This window comes from Podarcis raffonei, chromosome 11 (assembly GCF_027172205.1).
Source record: "Podarcis raffonei isolate rPodRaf1 chromosome 11, rPodRaf1.pri, whole genome shotgun sequence".
Taxonomy (NCBI): domain Eukaryota; kingdom Metazoa; phylum Chordata; class Lepidosauria; order Squamata; family Lacertidae; genus Podarcis; species Podarcis raffonei.
The window spans coordinates 27,250,731-27,267,906 of NC_070612.1; positions in this window are offsets into that span (position 1 = coordinate 27,250,731).

The window sequence follows — 17,176 nt, forward strand, 5'->3', positions numbered from 1 at the left end:
GATTTGAACCACCGACCTTCCAATCAGCAAGCCCAAGAGGCTCGGTGGTTTAGACCACAGCGCCATGTGTGGAGAGGACATTTATCTCTTAAACATCTTCCTCTAGTAAAAGTATATGAACTTATAGACACTCTTGTCTTAAATGGCATGCTACTGTGTGGAGCTACATCCTGTGATTATGACATTTTCCGTTTCTCATGTTCAGAAAGTTGTGCTGAAATATTTAGCAGCTAAGATTCCGCTTCAAAACACATCAGCCATTTCATATATTCTTTTGGAACACGAAAAGTAGAGCAGCTTTCAAGACATCGTATTCCTGTTGTTGCTTTGGATTTCATACAGCCCGGAGAACGAGCAGCCAATTTAGTCTCTCAGGGAGGAGGGTGGGTAAGCGGGGAGATGGTTTGTGAAAGATCAGAGCCAGCATGCATTCAAGCTCTGTGGGGTTGTCAAAAATGCTCTCGCTTTAACCTTAAAATAGGAATGCTGTCCAATCTTTGAATTCACTCCACTGCTGCATAGAAATGGAGCTGGCACAAGGGTATGGACTGCTTGTCTGATTTGAAAAGCCCTTTTCTTGTGGTTTTTCTTTTAAAGTTACCTTGCTAGTTACCTGGCTTAGCAGTTTTTCACCAGCTTGAACTACCAGTAGTTTCTATGAAAGTCATTGGTTAGCATCTAAGGAACTACGGCTATTCTTTGCCCTTATTGAAATCTGAATTCTTTATGTAGCTGCTGAGGCTGATCAGAGGCAGCAAAGCCCTTTCTACCCCCCCCCCCACTTCAGGATAGGGGAGAAATTGGATAAAGTTCGCATTTAAAGTTGGATCTACCTGATCTGCACTTCCCAGAAGAACATGTGGAACTGAGACATCCTTCGAAATCTGCACTTCTTCAAATGCTGCAGTGCCCTTCTCCAGCCATGTAATGTGAACATACTAAAGTGCACATAAGATGCACATATTAGTGAATGTAACATGCCATTCCATTTTGTGGGAAAATAAGCTTTGCAAAAAATGTGTGCATTTGGCAAAAGTGCATATCAAGAGATATCCGCGCTAGAGTGCTGGTGAATTTTTATGAGGTTTTTTTTAATTATAAAAAATCAAACTGATATGGAAATGTGGAGAGCTGAACATAAGAACATAAGACTGGAAGAATTAGAGAGGAAGCAAATGGACAGGTTGCCCCATCCCTACCTGCTGCCTTGCAGACAGCAGCAAGTGCCAGGTAAGAGCTGCATCACCTGATGGGGAATATCAAGCAGCAGAACCCTTCTTTAATTTGTATGAAGATGAGGCAGGCTTAAAAAGATAGTTAATTACTTAAAGGTCTAATTGAACTCACAAATGCTTGGATGATCAATTGGTCTCAATGAAGACAGGCAAGGCCGTGGTGTCTGGGTGTAAAATGGAAGTGATTCAATAGGGATTGGATTGCTTCATTAGTGTCCTGCCCTGTGATGCACTTACTTAATCAGAATCGACTGCTGTTGTAAAGAGGATATGGACTGCTGGTCCAATTTGGTAAGTCTTTCTTTATGGGTTGTTAAAAAAAATAAATCATGAAAGTCAACAAGCTTTAAATCAAGACTTCTTCCTGCCGAGACAGCGCTTTTGCTAAGTAAAAGCAAGCGCTAATTTCCATTTTCCTCCCATCTCCCCCTTCTCCTAGTAAAGTAATAGATTTGCTGCATATGCCAATATCATACCTATGAGCCTGTTGCACAGACACTGAATCTGATGCATTCATAAACATCCCAAGTGTAGCTGGGAACCACCACATTTGACTTAGCAATGTGCAACTCTTGCAACAATTCATATCAAAATGGCTGGTACTTCCCAGAGTTGTTTCCTTTGATGGTTCCTACCATGTCTCAGGCTCTCATTTTAACGAAAATATAACATTCGGTATCTGATAGATTTGCTTATCACCCTGTTTCTAGTTAGATATCTCAGCATCCAAAACCATTTCGGAAGGCACACAGCCAATGTTGTGCTACAACAGTTTCATTTGTTCTGTCTTAACCCTCTGGCTTGCCTGTATCTGATGTTGGCACACCTGCATTCGCTCAGTTGCTTCATCCATCATTGGCTTGGGACATTTAGTGCTCTGGAGATCTTGTCTGCTTCTGCTGTAGACAGCTGCATAATCCGTCTGAACAAAATATGATCATGGGGTCATGCGTTGCTCAATCACTTTTGTGGGTTTCCACACTTCACTTTGACAGATGGTAACCAAATCTCGCACAGGCAAAAGAGAGGCAGGCTTTTGCGCCTTTGCCTTGTGTCCATTCCTGTTATCTCAATTTCAGTTGTACCTTACACTTCGTTTTGCTGAGGTTGTAACAGTGGTGCTGAGATAGGCAGCCTGGTTCTCAAATGCCTCCCCATTGTATGCCGTAAGAAACTGTTGCCCAGTACTACTTAAGCTGACTGGCAGTGGCTCAGGTTCCCTAGGGTTTCAGGCAAGACTTCTTTCCAGTCCCACTAGGAGATACCATTTATTAAACTTGGGACTCCTGATATGCAAAGATGTGTTCCACCACAGAGCTACAAAGGGAGGTGAGTCAGGAGGTTACTTACTGCCTGTCTTCCCTGATCAAGAGTATTCCTGATGGTGTTCTGAGGGTTAATCTTAAACTGAATAACTACGCCGGCCTTGAATGTATTTCAAACAATTATGAGACATTGGTTGGGGGTGGGGGAACAAAGAAGCAAGTAGAACTAAGGTTCTGCTCTTGAGCAGAAAACATGGCAATAATCCCAAATCTGTAGAATGCAAAGCCAAGCATTTCTTCCCAATGTGCTAGAAAATAAAGCACTTTTTTTTAAAAAAAGAGTACAGCCTTTGACACAGTATGTTAGACAAAGCTTCCTTCATTCTCCCACAATGCATCAGCTGCTGCTGCCAAGCATGGAATAATCACTTCATCGTTTTCAAGTTACATTCAATGAATAATAGGTGCTTTGCCCCATGTGGAATGACTATTGTGTTGCCAGAAATAGCTCTACATTTCTAAATGTTTGCATAGGTAGACCTGTCCTGCAGTGCTGGGATGATGCCCTTGCCGTGTCAAGGTAATGCATGCTCCTGGCACAACAAACAGTCTCCAGGCCCTGATGGTGGGACCAGGGAAATTGCTGTTAGTAGAAGCAGACCCTTGTTGAACTGGCCAAGGCACTGGGCTGAAGTGAACTCTTTTTAATGCCATGCTTAATGGGCTCTGGCAGACCTCACCTTGCTCTACTGAGCGCATGGCCCCCTTTTCTCTTGCCTCAGTCGCTTCTGGATTTTGTCCTGGGAAAGTTCATACCTCATTAAAGTGTGCCTGGACAGATTTTGCAAATGGCATTGTTCCCTGTTTGCCAAGGGCAATGTCTGATCCAGGTAGTGGAGAACCCCTGGCTAAGAGTTTGGCAGTGGGCCCTCACCCTCCTCCTCACTTCTCTTCTTGATGCCCATTCCCTTCCTCTAGGCCCAATCTGTACAAACACCCAGAGGAAGAGTGCAAGTCAAGCAAAGCCCTTCCCAATCTCCTCAGCAGGCAGTGCTAGGGAGTAGGAGCAGGAGGGCCAAGAGGCTCTGGGAGTTGACATTTGTCCCCTCCTCCACAGTGGTGTGGACCTTAGCAGGTGCCCAGTGATGCCCATGCTTGATGCTGGCGGTGATCAAGTGTCATTCTGACACTGTTACTTATAAATAAACTTGATTGTGCTGGAATTCCATTTCAGACCGCCATGTTGCCACACCTGGTAGCAAATTTATTCCAGAAAAGAAACAGCAATGAGCTGCATTTTCATTAGTTTGTGTCTATGTCATCTGAAAAACAACATGGTGGCATCTTTGGTTTCTCCTTCCTTCATTGTCTTTCATTGTCTCCCTTAAACACAAGTCCTTCAGTTGTGCAAAGGGAGCAAATAGACTGCAACTGAAAAGAGTTGGGAGAAAACCAAAATCAATTTAGGACAGTGTTCTTCAGATGTTGATGGACCAGAACTCCCATCACCTGTGACCATTGGGCTCAACTGTCTGGGGATCATGGGAGTTGTAATTTAACAACACTTGGAGATTCAAGTTTGAAGAACATTGGTTTAGGATACCCACTGCTGTAGGTTCCCCATAAAATGTTTCCCTAACCTTTACTTTAAAAAACTGCAAGGAAGATGATTCCATGGTGGGTTGACTGGGTTTGTAGCTGCCACCAGTTTTTAAGGGGCTATGGCCCACGTTCAATTAACCCAGTGCATTAATCCCCCCTGCCTCATATGCCTTCCCCAAATCCACTGTGGAGGGAGGGAGAACGCCCAGAACAGCACATGGGGGGGGGGAGAGAAGAATGCTCTCTGGAAAGCAGAAATGCTGGTACTAATGGAACCATCATGTTAGTGCAGCATTTAATTCTACCCCAATATTCTGGAAGAGATCACAGCATAGTGATTATAACCTGTTTTACTATGTTCTAATATATGCTGAAAGCTGCCCAGAGTAACTAGGGCATTATTATCGTCATCGTCATCGTCATCATCTTCATCTTCATCACCATCAACCCCATTACTCTGAACAGACTCTAACAGTATATTTCATTTTACTTTGAAAGATTGTCACCCTTGATTTCTGTAGTTTGCATTGCTACCATCCCATGCAGCCCAGTTAATACTGGAAACCGCAGTGTATAACTGCAATAATAACTGCGGACAAAAGAGAATGCAAGCAGGGATGTAAGAAGGCACCGTTTTTCATTTTGTATTCATCACATGCAGCACAGTTTCCATTTTCTTGTAATTCCTCTTCTGCCCAAAACTATGTCATTCGCTGTCCATTGAGGCAAAATTACATTGCTTACGTCATTAACTGCATACAACGTAAGTTATGTTGTCATTACATTATTCCACCCCATTTGTTTCAGTGCAAAGGAAACACAATGCAAATGGTGTGAGGTGAGTGTAATCAATTGCGCACTGAGTGCAGACTGAGAGCAACAGCAACAGTCAATGCCAATCCTATTCACTTGATTGATTTCTGTTCCAGACATGGAAGGAAAAAATGAATATTGGCAATTTCTGTTCCACTTTCCATTTTCATCAGAATTCCCCAACATCCCTAAATGCAAATTTTCCATTGTCAGAGAACTCTTTGCCATATACACAGATGATGGCTATGCTGCTGAAAGAATGGCCATGCATACCCAGATGCCTACACAAGCACATTTCAGCAATGCATCCTGTTCTCTGGGAACCAAAAGGCCACAAAAATGAGCCGTTTGTTCTTCTTAGTGCCCACACTCTCGCCAACACCCAGCCCTTTAGACCCGGCTTCTGATTGAGGCAATTGTGTTGCAGGCTGTGCTGCTCCTTTTGGGTGCTGCTCTCTGTGCCCTCCTGTTGCACAGCTATGAGCTCACTATATGCTCCGTGCAAGACTTCCTGAGAGCCAGCGAGAGGAAGCGCAGGAGTGTGCCAGAATGCCGACTCAGCACAATGGTGCAGCTGGCCTGGTGGACGAACCCTGGAAGAGCAGAAGGGAAGAGGAAACTTGGTGCTGTAGGAGAGCAGCGCAAGAATGAAGGAGCCTATTAAAACATTAAAAGAATGAACAAAGGAATGAACAGGCTCAGGAGGACAGATTCAATGAAGAAAGGAATGAGCAGGCTCAGCACGACGGAATCAATCCTGGCAAGGACCAAGATTCAGAATCAAGCTGTACCTGAGAGACTAAACAAACAGACATTTCTCATCCACATCAAGAATTATCAGGTTTCCAAAGATTAATGCTTTTTTTACTCTATCAATATTAATACAGAGTACAAATGGTGTGTGTGTCTGTTTCCTCTCCCTGCCTTTATAATCAGGTTTCTGCAGGGCCCTGTTGATGGAATACAAATCCCTCCAATAACAGACTATTCAGAAGAAGATCGCTTTTACAGCCTTTGCAACATTGGGGCTGATGGGAATTGTAGTCCAAAACACCTGGAAGGTGGCAGCCCTTTACATATTTGAAGGTGGTTACCCTATCTCCTAAGGGACGTGGGTGGTGCTGTGGGTTAAACCACAGAGCCTAGGACTTGCCAATCAGAAGGTTGGTGGTTCGAATCCCCGCAACGGAGTGAGCTCCCATTGCTCGGTCCCTGCTCCTGCCAACCTAGCAGTTCAAAAGCACATCAAAGTACAAGTAGATAAATAGGTACCGCTCCAGCAGGAAGGTAAACGGTGTTTCCGTGCGCTGCTCTGGTTCGCCAGAAGCTGCTTAGTCATGCTGGCCACATGACCCGGAAGCTGTACACCAGCTCCCTCGGCCAATAAAGCTAGATGAGCGCCACAACCACAGAGTCGGTCACGACTGGACCTAATGGTCAGGGGTCCCTTTACCTTTACCTTTTTACCCTCTCCTCTCTGTCTCCTCTTATCCAGGCTAAGCATACCCAACTCCCTCAACCATTCCTCATAAGACTTGGTTTCCAGACCCTTGTCCAGGGCAGAACAGAATAGTACTATCACTTACCTTACTTTGGACACTAAACTTCTGCTGATGCAGCCTAGAATAGCATGGAGCCAAAGCATGGAACCGGCCATAGTGTAGCCCCAGTGGCTTGCTCCTTCTCCATCTCCTCCTCCTCCTGCCGTGGAGGAGAAGGAGGGTTGAAGCAGCCTCCTGCCAGGGGCATCATCAGGAGGAGGAGCAGGAAGCAGGACCACCAGCAACATCATTGCCCCCACCCCAATCACCCTTGCAAGCTGGCACCTCCGCTTCCCACTATGGAGTTTACACATGTATAAGCATTGGCATATCTTAACTTGGCAGCAACATAAAGAAGGAGCAGAGGGGGAAGTCTCTCTGGTTGTTTCCTATGGTGATTCTAGCAATATGCATAATCAAAGAATATGAAAACAACTACCTCTTCTCTTCTCCTCTCTCTCTCTCTCTCTCTCTCTCTCTCTCTCTCTCTCTAATCTAAAGATGGGGGCTTTGTTTACAGCAGTGCCACTCATGCACTGAATCTTCCAATAAGGCTAGCTGAAATGTATCCTCCAATGGGGTCCATCTGTCCTACAGCAGATAAACCGTGGGACATTACTGATAGTCTAATCAGGCCACACACTGGCAGAAAGCCACCATGCTCCTGAGATTATCTACTATCCCAACTTTTTGACCTGCAACCATGCAACTGAAGTGTGACTTGGCTCACTTCCCAGGATCCTCTAATTCCACCTTCAAGATACAGACTAGAAGTTGGCACAAGTAGCCTTTAGCCTCCTCTCCACAACTAGCAGGCAGACTGAGCAAGGACAATGAGGAGAGACATCCGTCCTTATATTAAAGACAGTAGCATCACCTATGTTGAATCTCTCAAGGAAATGCATTGCTGCTCTTGGCAGGATTGAACTAGTAGGCCAATGCATAATCAGAGCATGCTCCTGAATCCTCTGTGCCAGAGTCAGAGCCAACATGAGAGCCTGGACTTGTGCATGTCCTCCAGTGTCAAGGAGACTCCTTGAATCATGCTGCCCCATGGGACTCAAGAGATTCTGTGGCTCATACAAATGCTTCATGTACCTGATGGGTTGCTTGCCACATGTGTGAAATACAGCTGTCCGCACCCCTCTAGGTAGCCCTCAGGACTCTCCTTACCTCACCAGCCTTGCCTCGTGCCCTTCTCGAGTCTTGGAAGGCTGCCCAAGAGAGGATGCGTCTCTCAGACTGATCCCTGATTTATCAGACAACTGCTAAAACGATCTAAAACATTTTCTACTAATCTCTCGGGAACTATTTCTCCAACACCGCAACTGGGCTTAAAGAAATTATCATTCCAACCCTGTCGTGGAAGTTTCCACCTTTCTTTTGGTCGAGCCTGCTGAAATAGATGTCTGCTTTCTAAACCAAGAGTGGAAAATCAAGTTGAACCGGATGAAGTAGACGTTTGCCATCAGCAATGCCCTCTGGAGCAGCTTCGTCCAGTTTTGTCCTTGGGACAATCTTTTGGTTTGTTTTAAAACACTGTTTAAATTTCTAACATTGCAATACTATTCTGACTCCTTGCAACGGGGCCTTCGCTTGCAAGGTAATCAAACAGAATTTGGAAAGCATTGTGTCTCACCTCTTTCTTGGTTTGAACTGGGTATATGTCATAATTTGCTCTACGGAGCTAAACAGATAGTTCCCACATTACTTTGTGAGAACAGGGTGCTGGACTAGCTGGGCTCTTGGCTTGATCCATCAGGATCTTCATATACTTCAGTATCAGTTTACAGCCTGGGTTACTGTGATGCTTGTAACAGCTATAAATACAAAGAAACCCTGTGATGTAATCCTCAGCCACTTATTTAATATATGTGGCATGCAACTGCCACTGAACTGAGGCTCCAAGAATACTAGAGCTAGTGTTTTTTGTTAAGTGGAATTATAATCCAGTTCTCACTTCATGCAGACAACTACCGTATTTTTCGCTCTATAACACGCACCCGACCATAACACACACGTAGTTTTTAGAGGAGGAAAATCCATAGGCATGCCATCCGTAGGCATTCCCTCCATAACACGCACAGACATTTCCCCTTACTTTCTAGGAGGGAAAAAGTGAGTGTTATAGTGCAAAAAATACGGTACTTGCATCAGGGCATACCCCTGGCAAGATTTAGATCCACCAAACTGAGCAGCTGATCATGGAAAGCTCCACCTATACTGTCCCTGCATGTGGGTAGCTCCATCGGTGAAGCAGGTCCAAATTGTATGTCAGTTACAGGTACTCTGTACCATCCATTGGCTATCCTGCATTATGCAGCTGAACCAGTCACATTTAACTAAGCATTTTTTCCTTGGCACCCCCACAAGGGATATCCTTACTTTATTCAGCAAGTTTTTATCTCTTTTCCTGAGCTTGCATTTAAACGGGCCAGCTTAAAAGCAGGTGAAAGTGGAATTCAGACAATTCGCTGCCACGTAACAGTACTGCATGCAAATGTAACTATGGGAGCCAATCGTAAGTTTCCATTTCCAGCAATGGAAATATATAGAACCATTTTAAAAATGGAATGGACTTTGTGACTGTCAACCTTCACCTTGTTTATATTAGACCATTTCTTTGGAATGCCATCCACAGAAGCGTGGCAATGCTCACGTCAGTGGGAATGAGGCCTAATCTAATTTTATGTTGTGTGATGGGTGTGGGCCTTTCTACAGATGAAAGGGCTGGTCTGTGTTTTACTCAGCCACTGACGTTGGCTATTCAGTGGCATTTGTTCACCTACTTGATTTTTGAAAAAGAACACCTAGGTACAGTCATGTGTCTGCATGTATACACACTTCAAATGCTTGACAGCGGCTCCAGCATGGGGAACTGCAGGAAGGTTCTTAATCAAACGACTTCCTTAATGTCAATCTACACTTTTTCACACAACAGGATAGAAATACAAAAAATCTGCCTTATACTAGTCAGACTGTCTGTGTAGTATTGTCTTCCTTGACTGACTTTGATTCTCTCCAGGGTGTCAGGCAGAGGTCTTTTGTATCATCTGCTACCCAATCCTTTTTCATCTGCAGATAGTTGCACAACTGCCAGGTGAGGGCTATCAAAAGCACAGGAAGGATGGTTCCACTGAACCACACTGGCAGCAAAATGAATAATCAGAGGCAGACCTTGGGGTCTTACATTTCAGCAGCGCCTTGTGCAATGCCAAAATTTGGCGGCGCCCCCTGCCTCTTGCACTCCATTCTCCACGATAGTTGTGGTGTCCCTTGCAGTGCCCCCTAGGCTGCATGCCCAGTGTGACTGAAGTGGTTGCTCTCCTCAAAATCTGCCTCTGTGAATAATCCTTAAATACTGGAAAGCCTAGACCACAACAAGCACAGAAAACCAGCTGCAATACCTCCTGCAACCGTGAGAAAATTCTACTCTATGAACTACATAATCAGTCAAGTTTCAAAGAGTTTGGGGATGCATTTTTGGAACTCTTCGCCAAGTGATACCCACTTTATGCCTCCTTAGCAGTTCTTCTAGAAGTGTTAGGAGGCACAATGTAGGGATGGAAACCTCCCCAACTAAATGGATGTTAAACTGGGACTCCAGCAGAACCCTGGCACTCATTATCTGAGCCTGCAGCATGCTTAACAACTGTACAACAGAGATGAAACTACCGTAGTTAAAAACAGGGCATGAGTTTGAAGAGAAGTAAGGAAGCTGGAATAGGGGAGGAGGAATAAAGGACTGTATTGTTCCATTGTAATAATGTGGAAAACCCTATTATAATATAGATAAAACAACCACAAGGTTGCAAGGATTACAGCAGGGACCTTCTCCAGGTAAAGCACTGAGACATCTATAATCCTGACCTATTCAATGTTATTTTTAATTTCTTCCAATTCACAGCCAACCAGAAAGGATCTCCATCCCTGGCCAGGCAATGGGGGGGGGAGCTCCTTGTCATGGGGCAGGTGGGGGGATCTCACCCAGCCAGCCAGCCGGGGCAGCAGCACCCATACAGAGCTTACCCTCCCCATTTCAGGGGCAGCAGTGGGGTGTTTAGTCTCGGTTGCTGAAATGCCTCAGGCCGCCCTTGATCTTATCCTCCATAAATTTGTCTAAACCTATTTTAAAGTCATTCCAGTGGCCATTACTGCATCTTGTGGTAAAGGAATTCCACAGTTTAAACTATGTGCTCTGTGACTATGCACTTCCTTTTGTCTGTAGTGAATCTTCCCATCTTCATTGGCTGACCCCTGGATTCTAGAATAGTGAGAAAGGCCTGTCCACTTTCTCCATGCCTTGCGGAATGTTATACTCCGCCATCATGTCTCCCGCCATACTCACCTTTCCTTCCCCGAAAAATAAAAAGGCCCTTTCAAAAGTGTTCCACAATGCCATGTAAATTGCCCACATAGTCATCACATTCCAAAGCAGCAGGACCGGCAAACTGGAGAACCTGTTGCTGTGTGTCATCATCAGACAGTTATGTGGTGATCTCATTCCCATCCAGGAAGACAAACCTAGAAGGTAGCGAAACTAGAATCAGGGAGCAACCAAAAAGCCAAAAGAGGGTGCTCCATTTCAGATGGTCTGGCCATCTGTTTGTAAGGCCCAGGTGCCTGTCTCGGCTCACTCCGCGCACTGAGGCTCCCAGAGCTTCTGTATTTATGCCAAAATGTACACACAAAACTTCCTACCAATGTACGCATTCATTGCAAAGGTCAAGTATGTGCTCAGTTTAACTTTGCTGATGGCTCGTGTCATGAGGTAATAGGAAGTTTATAAATATCTCAGTCCTAGCCTGTGCCACCCAACAACATTAAAAGAACAAAAAATATTGGAGCAAAATAGGCACAGGGTATTTTTTTTTAACCCCTCATTTTTTTCATTTTTTAAAAGAATTTCTGTTATAATGTGCTGTGTGTTTATTATTGAACTTCTCCTAGGCCAGTTTTTCCCAAAGTGGGAAATATTTGCCCTTGGGGTGAGGTGGGATTCGGGGGGCGGGGCACTGAGAGCCAAGAAGATGGCAAGGGGGCACTGGAAGTGTAAATGACCAAGGCTTTGAAAAGCAGACCTCAGTGGATCAAGCGGAGCAGTTTTGTTGAATCAACTAAACTAAATAGTTTTAATTGGATTTTGAATAAATCTGCAATTAATTGTTATTGATTTGAACTTTATTCCGTTATTATCTTCCTTAGTGAATCGTGGAAACTGCCGTTCTGAACAATGCTTTTGATAGGGTAAAGTAGGAGGCACTGGGGGGTGAGTTTATGGAACAAAGGGGGCAGTGGCCCCCCAAAAGTTTGGGAAGCACTGTGCTAGACCTTGGCCAAATTGTCCAAGATGTGAGGATCCAGGAGATGCCAGAAGTGGCCAGCGAAGTGGTTCTTGAGCAAGAACTCCTGCTGGTCACCACTGAAGACAAGAGAGAGAGAGAGAGAGAGCACGCAATTATCCAGGAGTGGGATGTCCCACCTTATCAAGATTAGGCAGGAGGCTATGTTAAGGCAGGGGCTCCTTGCTCTGCACCAGGCAAGCAACAAGGTAGCTGATTGGCTGGCTGAAGCCTGTGCCTGATTGGAGCTGGTGCCAGTGAGTCTACATATGTGCAAGTGAACATTTGCAAACCCACCCTTAATTTTATAGTGCCCTTCTCTGCAACAATCGCAGGGTGGAGTACGACAAAACAAAGCCAAACACAAAATTATTTAAACCAATTCACACAAAATGCCTACATAAATAGTATCATAGCAGTGTCATACTTACAATTGGCTTCACCTATCACCTAACACGCGGGTGGGGCTGTGGTCTAAACCACTGAGCCTTGGGCTTGCCAATCGGAAGGTTGGCGGTTCGAATCCCCGCAACGGGGTGAGCTCCCGTTGTTTGGTCCCTGCTCCTGCCCACCTAGCAGTTTGAAAGCACGTCAAAGTGCAAGTAGATAAATAGGTACCGCTCCGGCGGGAAGGTAAACGGCGTTTCTGTGCACTGCTCTGGTTCACCAGAACCAGAAGCAGCTTAGTCATGCTGGCCACATGACCTGGAAGCTGTCTGTGAAGAAACGCTGGCTACCTCAGCCTATAGAGCAAGATGAGCGCCACAACCCCAGAGTCGTCTGCGACTGGACCTAATTGTCAGGGGTACCTTTACCTTTACCTTTATCACCTATTAAAAGCCTGGTTTTAAGAAGAGCGTCTTCACCTGCCACCAAAAGGAATATATTGCATAGCCAAGGCATCCCTCAGTGGGGAGTTCATTGACTGTTGTGAAGGCACAACCCAAAAGGCTCTTGCACAGTGCTGACGCACCCCACCGCCACCACCTGTTACTAGTAAGGATGGGAATTCCCCTCCTCCTTCAACAGATCATTCTAGAAAACAACTGCACCAGCTGTCACTGGAAGATGCTACCCTGTGCTGGACCAGGATTGTCCACAAAGCCCATGTGATTATCTTGCTCTCTATTTTGTGCTCTGCAATGTGCAAACTTCCCAAATTATGAATATGTATGACAAATTATGGACAATAATTTTCCACTTCATGGATAAAATGCCATTATGCAAAGAAAATATCCCTTGACTGTGAAAAGCTTTAGACATTTGCCCTCCAATCAGCTGGAGACTTGCTTTCAAACCTCTATGCATATCCATCACAGCCTTAATCTTCAAGTGAATTAGCCTGGTTAACTAGAGTTGCCAAAATCTACACAACCAACCTTGGGCTGACATACGTCCAGATTTTCCCAGAAGTTTCAGTGATTTCTGCCCCCGGATGCTGCTTAAGGGGGCTGAATACCGACTATGTCTGGAAAATTCCAGATGTACGGCAGCCCTAGGCCAAGTGGTTGTCCAAAGAGAGACAAGAGAAATAAGTCTCTTGTTTCTGTGTAGATGAAGTTCTGTGGTGTGAAAGGCATAGCGGCTGCAAAGCTCAAAGCTTTGGATTGTACTCCTGGGTTGCAAGACAGCTCGATCTAGTTGCAAACCAATTGCTATAGTAACCAGATAGCATGTATGCTTCTTCAGGAAATACATGAATTTCAAAGTGGGATGTTTCCTTTGACAGTGATATAGATTTGTCTTGTTTCCTTAGTGAGTTATCTTCTAATTTAAATGAACCCATTTTGCATGAAATACTGAACTACTGGATCTTATGATGATGAGTTATCTGGCAAACTCAGTCCATAATCGTGTCTTCAGAGTTTGCCCATAACTAGCATTCTGATGATGAACCAGTGGAAAGTTTGGCTATTAGCAAGGATGACTGATTTTTGCTCTGAGCTGTCACACACCAGCCTCCCTGCTCCCATCCATAAATATATTCATTGTTATTATCTATTTAGGAAGTGCCTATAGTAACAACCTTTAAATCACTTGCAGCTTAAAGCATAATAAATTTTATTAACAGCACATTAATCAATCCCTCAAGCTACCCAGCATTCAAATGCCACATGTTGCTCTCAGATGTTAAGGAAATCTGAGATCCTCTTTCTTTCCCTGCTTTAATGAATAGGAAATATTTACTGACTATAAGGCGGCAGTCCTAAATACTTCCTTGTAAGGCCAGGAAGAATTCAATGGAGTTTTGCTGATGCGTTTGGATTAAGTTAATAAATAAAAACCAGTGACTTCAAAAACCCTGCCAGTTTAAGTTCAGAGTTAAGGCTATTTTATGTTCGCTCGGGCTCCCAAGAGCTGGAAAATTGGAAGCTTAAACAGATGTACCAGATGATCAGCAATGATGTTGTGGAATGTCACAAATTGTGCTTGCTAATAACCTACCCTCCATGTACCCACACTTTCCCTTGGTCTTTCAGACCCATATCCATATAGAGAGCCTGGAGTATTGCTTTATGAAGCACCTAAAACATTTTGCTTATGTGGTTCCATGACATTTGTGGCTGCAAGAGCATGTGGTGTGGTTGCATTCTGTGTACAGGAGAATACAGGGTGTGTTTGCAGGGGGGAGGTTGTGTAGTTGCAGGGATATGTCTTGGGATGGTGCGGAGGGGTGCAGGGGTGCTTGTGTGAATTTTGAAGGGTGGCTGTTTGTCAGTTCACAAATTGTTACAGAAAGTAGAAGTTCAATAGCTGTGCCAAGTCAGATGAAGTTCCCCCATCCCTACCCACTAGTCAGCCTGAAGATACTGGAGTTCTTGATAGAAACTTGCCAGACCTGCTGCAATGTGAGAGCCAGTGTGGTGCGATGTGGCACAATCAGTGTGGCATAGCATTGTGGCACTGCCATGGAAACCTTTGGGAAGAAAGGTGGGATATAAATGAATTAAATAAATGAATTGGAGGATCAGGCTAGGACTGGGGAGACACAAAGTCAAATCTCCCCTCAGCTTTAAGGCAGGCTGGATTTTCCTTGGTATTTCCCCTCACCCCCTTAAAAATAATAATCACACACTGTTTCATGAAGAACTAAAATTAGTATTTACTTACATAATTTAGGTCTTGAGGGAACAATTACAATAGCAAAATAAAGGCAGGTTGATAACCGCTATGTAAGTTACAAATGTACAAAATGTAAGTTCAGAAATGCTCTCTGAGCTGCAGAGCTCAGACATGCATGTGTGGTCAGCTTAGGAGCATGATGAAGAAAGAGACAGAAGCCCAGGAAAGAAGGAATTATGCAGTGTTACAGCTTCTTGCCAAGGTAGTAGTCAAATAACTATCTCATATAGTTCTCTCTAGCAAATTTTACAGGAGAGCTCTGAGAGCTTTAGCTGCTTCATATACCTATGTAGTAAAACATGAATTGTTGGCTTGGCTGCAATAATGTCCCACATCCGCAGGCAGAGGAAAGCGGCCTGAATGTTTTGGATCTGAAGGCTTCAATGCATCTCCTGAGGGGCCCGATCCTTGGTGCCTGGAGCTGACACAGCAAAAAAAAAAAAAAAAAAAGTCTACATCACCACACCAAGTTGCAGGGCTTTGGAGACTGCAATGGTTTGCTGCTTGATTATTCCCTGCCCTGCTCTTCTCACACCTTATACAGTGGTACCTCGGGTTACATATGCTTCAGGTTACATAAGCTTCAGGTTACAGACTCCGCTAACCCAGAAATAGTGCTTCAGGTTAAGAACTTTGCTTCTGGATAAGAACAGAAATCGTGCTCCGGCAGCACAGCGGCAGCAGGAGGCCGCATTAGCTAAAGTGGTGCTTCAGGTTAAGAACAGTTTCAGGTTAAGAACGGACCTCCGGAACGAATTAAGTACTTAACCCGAGGTACCACTGTACTGTGATTGATGTGCTGCACTTTGAACGTGTGCACCCCAAAGGACAACACAGAAATGCATTAGTGCAAGGAGGAACAAACTTAGTAGAGCTTGCCGCACCTTGCCCCGGGATTAGAAAAACGGCGATGACACACTCTATAATTGTTTAGGCTGCATTTGCAACTCATAACAGCCACCCTCATGGAAATCCTGAGCAGCAGAACTTTACTTTCTCCAACCCCATGATTCATCAGAGCACGCTGGGGTCATGAACTCTTATCTTTCGCATATTTTTACACATGGAGTACAACAGTGAGCATCAGTGAGTGGCAGCCAGATTACAGCTCACTTACCTTGCTTATTATATGATATTCTGTTACATCTTTGCTTCACCCTTCCTTCCAGGAGCTCTGAGCACATCATCAATCTCTTATTCCCTCCTCACAAGAGCCCTGCGAGGTAGATGAGGCTGAGATAGAACGGCTGGCCCAAGATTGTCCAGTGAGCTTCTGTAGCTAGGTGGGCTATTGAACTCAGGACATGGAATCCTGCAACGCTCACTGCACAATGGGCGGCTGGTTCTCCACTTTTGTGTTTCATCTGTTTACACTTTGCATTGTAGAATCTTCTGGGGTTCTTTGACACCTCCCCTCTCCCAATAACCTCTGTTTTGCTTGTCTTTACGTTCCCATCTGCAACAGATACAGCATATGAAGAAAGAGTGCTTCTGGGTCACATAAAAATTTTGAGCTCCAGACATAGAAGCATGTCCCATAGCATACGTAGGTCTCCAGCCTGTGAGCCAAACATTACAAACCAGGCAAAGCATAAATATTGCATCAAGGAAATGAAATGGAGAACTTTTCACAAGTACTTCCCTCTTGGCAGGAATCGTGCCAGGGATTTGGAGGAACACATGTGCTTCATGGTTAATGAGGACAACTCGTCAGTCAATGGATTTATTTGCAAACACCTTACTTCATTGTCTGCCTCTTACCAAACAACCATTACTTCATCGCCGCTAATATCGTTAGGAGGTTGCCGAGTATTGACTGGAGTTAAATATCACTCAATCTATAAACTGCAGCCAATCAACATGCTTTGTGATCGCTACTCAAAATTCTCAATAGGATTGAATAATGGAAGGGAGGTAAATCAAAGCTAACAGCTTCTAGCTCCAGCCAGTCTGTCTCCACTCTAGGCATCCATTCAGCTGGGAAGCATATCAAAATTTATATCCTCGACGTTTATTGTGTGGGGCACTAAAATGATGAGGAACCCTACACTCATGCCGCAAGAGCCATTAAGAGGAGGCAGAGTCTATATTTGAACAGTCCTATACAATTGCTCAGTAGCCAAAAACAGATGGAAGAACTGAAACATTTATCTACACACCAGCCAGATTTAATCTCTGTACAATGACAAAAGATTTTCTTTTTTGGAAAGCAATGTCGCAATCCAAAGCATATTTATCTAGATACAAGTCCCACA